At 33.6% G+C, this 3921-nt stretch overlaps 1 long non-coding RNA gene across 1 annotated transcript; it reads right to left on the bottom strand.

Annotated features, from left to right (window-relative positions):
- Positions 1-925: 925 nt before the first annotated feature.
- Positions 926-2653, bottom strand: LOC133825002 (uncharacterized). Its single transcript, XR_009888604.1, has 3 exons — positions 2350-2653; positions 1367-2216; positions 926-1184 (listed from the first exon to the last, which is right to left on the bottom strand). It is a non-coding gene; the product is annotated as an uncharacterized LOC133825002 (long non-coding RNA).
- Between the last annotated feature and the right edge of the window lie 1268 nt (positions 2654-3921).

Here is a 3921-nt window from a genome sequence, read left to right on the forward strand (position 1 = left end):
GTAAAAATGCCTCAAAATTGAATGGTAGTTGCAAATAATAAAAAATATTACATGATGTTCAGATCATCCAACCAAAAAAAATTATAAAATAACCATTCAGTTGGTACAAGCTCAAATAGAACTATTACATACAAAGCTTCCTAAATATTTTTTTTTCATCCTTCAAAACTATTTATTAACCACATCCGCTGACAAGGCTCAAGGACAATATCAACACATTTCACGCTCATGTCAAGAGTTAGATGACCTGTTTCAATGCCATAAAAGCATAAGGAAGCATCAATTAACATTTAATCTTTTAATAACGAAATGTTATGAAAGTTCCATTATTAAATAAAATACATTCAATTTTAAAACATTAAAAAGATATAGAACCACTTTTTATGGTTAGAAGCTACCATTTAAGAATACACACTAAAAAGTTATTCCTTACTATAAAGTGTACATGTTATTAGTGAAGGAAAGCAAAAGGTTTTATTGATGTGCTCTGTAAAAAGAGAGTCACGAGAGTGCTTTTTTCAGATTAGGTTGTTTAGCTATATATAGAATAGTACAAGTCAAAGAAATATAGTAAAAGAACCAAGACTTAAAAACTAAATACAAACTAACCAACTAATTAACAAATTTATTAACAGCTTAGTGATTCTAATACGCCCCCTCAAGGTGGAGTGTATAGATTTTGTACACTCATTTTGATAATAAACTTCTTGAATTGAGTTGGAAATAGAGCCTTAGTAAAAATATCAGCAATGTTATGTTGTGTAAAAATGTGGTTGAGCTTGAGAAGGCCATTTTGAATTTTTTCGCGGACTATATGAAAATCTATCTCAACATGTTTGGTGTGTTCATAGAAGATAGAATTCTCAGAGATGTGAATGGCAGCTATGTTGTCACAAAACAATATGGCTGGTTTGGGATGTGGGATGTGGGATGCCGAAGTCACGAAGCAGAGCGAGGAGCCAAACTATTTCATAAGTTGCATTTGCCATTGCTCGGTATTTGAATTCGACAGTTGAGCGAGAGACCGTAGATTGCTTTTTGGACTTCCATGATAAGAGGGACTGTCCAAGGAATATACAGAACCCTGAAACAGATCTTCTTGTATCAACACAGCTACACCAATCTGTGTCAGCATAAATTTTCAAGGAAAGATCAGCTGGAGTGAAGTTTGTTTCTGCATATGCCTGTAAAATAATCTCTATTTTAGAATGATAAAAGAGATCTTGAGTAGGTTTACCTTTGAGGTATTGGAGAACTCTTTGAGTCGCTTGGAGATGCGGAAGTCTTAGATTAGATAAAAGTTGGCTGAGTCGATTAACAACAAAGGTGATGTCGAGCTGAGTAATGGTAAGGTATATTAGCTTACCAGTCATGCTTTTATAAGTTGTAGGATCTTTGAGTTCTTCTCCGATATCTTTAGATAACTTGATATTAGGTTCCAATGGAGTACAGGCAGGTTTGACTCCTAGATAACCTGCGTCTTCAAGTAGTTGCAAATAAAAAGGTCTTTGGGAAATAGATATGCCATTAGTGGATCTCCCTATTTCAAGACCAAGAAAGAAACGAAGTGGACCTAAATCTTTGAATGTGAAATATTTATGCAATTGGGATTTAAAAAGAGAGACATCCTCATCATTATTACTAGCAAGTATGACATCATCCACATATATGAGTAAGACAAGGAAAACACTTGATTTTTAGCGAATGAAGAGTGAATGGTCGGATGGAGATTGCTGAAATCCGAGTTGAAGTAATGTTGAACTTAGTTTCTCATACCATTGACGAGAGGATTGTTTTTGACCATAAATGCTTTTGTTTAATTTGCATACCGGAGTAGGAGGAATCTCCCCCTTAATAAGATTCCTTTGGGGATAGTCATAAGCACTTGCTCATTTAAATCACCATGGAGAAAAACATTATCCATATCAATTTGGTGTAATGACAATTTTTTTATGGCAGCTATTGCTAATAACATTTAAGAGTAGTGAATTTAGCAACATGTGCAAAAGTTTCAGAGTAGTCAATACCTTATTGTTGTGTATATCCTTTGGCGACAAGGCGAGCTTTGTATCGGTCAATCTCTCCCTTGAAGTTATATTTGATTTTGTATACCCATTTGCAACCAATTTTGTGTTGACCTTTGGGGAGGGAGACTATATTCCATGTATTGTTAGCATCTAAGGCGTTCAACTCATGTTGCATTGCTTGCTGCCATTCTGTTTTCGTGGAAGCCACAAAATAATTTTTTGGTTATGAAATTGTAAGGGCAGCTAAAATAGCAACCTTGAATGATGGTGAAAATTTATCATAAGTTATAAAATTAGAAATAGGGTGAGAAGTAGAGGGTACCATGGCCTTGTATTGACAAATATAATCTTTAAGGTGAGGTTTATGAATATTTCTGCCAGATTTTGTAGTAGATGGAGCTTTGGTAGAGAAATCTGAAGCATAAGAGGGAACTTGCGGAAGTGTGGGAGAATCAGTATGTGTAGTACCCCCTGCATTGAGCTCAGTAGTAGAACTAGGGGATTTAGAAGCAGGGGTTGTACACGTAGGTTCTGCATTCAAGTTAGATCTTGGCAATATATTGTGAGAAAAAAAATCGTCAATAGTTTGACAAGAAAGTAAAGTCCGAAGGGCGTAAATGGTTTCATAAAATATAACATCAGACGAATAAATTTTTTGAATAGTTTGAATATCAAGTAAATTGTATGCCTTCTTACCATGATGATATCCAATAAAAAGGCATGCTCTTGAACGAGGATAAAATTTATGTCTCTTTTCTATCAAGAGTAAAAGCATAAGCAAGACATCCTATGTTCCTTAAGTTGTCATAGTTTGGAGCTTTATTGTATAATAATTCAAAAGAGTTTTTTAATTGAAATAATCTAGATGGTGTTCTATTTATTAAGTAAACAACAATGTGAATGAGATAGCTCCAATATACCAAAGATATGTTTGATTGAAAACATAAAGCTCTAGCTACATACAAGATGTGCTGGTGTTTTCGCTCCACAACTGAATTTTGTTGTGGGCGTTCAACACATGAGTTGTATTGTATGAATCCTTTAGAGGCAAGAAAAAATGTAAAATTTAGCTCCTTTGAATTATCGTTTCTAATCAATTTAATGCATTTGGATAATTGATTATTGATCAAAGTTATAAACTTTGGTATTGCTTGTTGAGCTTCAACTTTAGTTTTCAGCATTTATACCCAAGTAAACCTTGTGGCATCATCAACAATGGTTAAAAAATATTTAAATCCTTCAATACTTAAAACATGAAAAGGGCCCCAAATGTCAAGATGTATTAAATCAAAAGGATTGATAGCAAAATTGTTATTGGAAATGAAAGGTAATCTTTTTTGTTTGGCATAATGACAAATAGAGCAAGAAATAGAGGACGCATAGGAATTGAAACTTGTAATTCTTTATTGATATTTGAAGTGGTTAACCTTGAAGGGTGACCAATGCGAGAATGTCATTGATCTACGCTATTCAAGATATTGCTCAAAACAAATGTTGAAGGAATAGAACAAACTTTTTTTAAAATGTAGAGATTGTGAAGCTTCTTAGTAGTCCCAATCTTGATGTGCTGAATGGGATCCTGTATTGAACATTCATTTGAGTAAAAAAAAAAGTATTAGATGTATTATGAAGAAAATGGGTGATAGAGAAGAGATTAAATTGGAATTGGGGAGCATATAAAACATTATGTAATGATATATGCCCATTAATGTGAATGGTTTCAGATTTTCTAGGGGGATTTTGTGACCATTAGGCAAACTAATGTGAGTCACAAGGAGCTGCTTATCAAAAAAATCAAAGCTATTAATATCGAAAAAAATGTGGTGTGTAGCATCACTATCAAGTATCCAAATATTAGATGAGAATAAGTTTTTGTTACAAGAAAAGTTGTTTG

The sequence above is a fragment of the Humulus lupulus genome, chromosome 1, assembly GCF_963169125.1.
Source record: "Humulus lupulus chromosome 1, drHumLupu1.1, whole genome shotgun sequence".
In the NCBI taxonomy this organism is placed as follows: domain Eukaryota; kingdom Viridiplantae; phylum Streptophyta; class Magnoliopsida; order Rosales; family Cannabaceae; genus Humulus; species Humulus lupulus.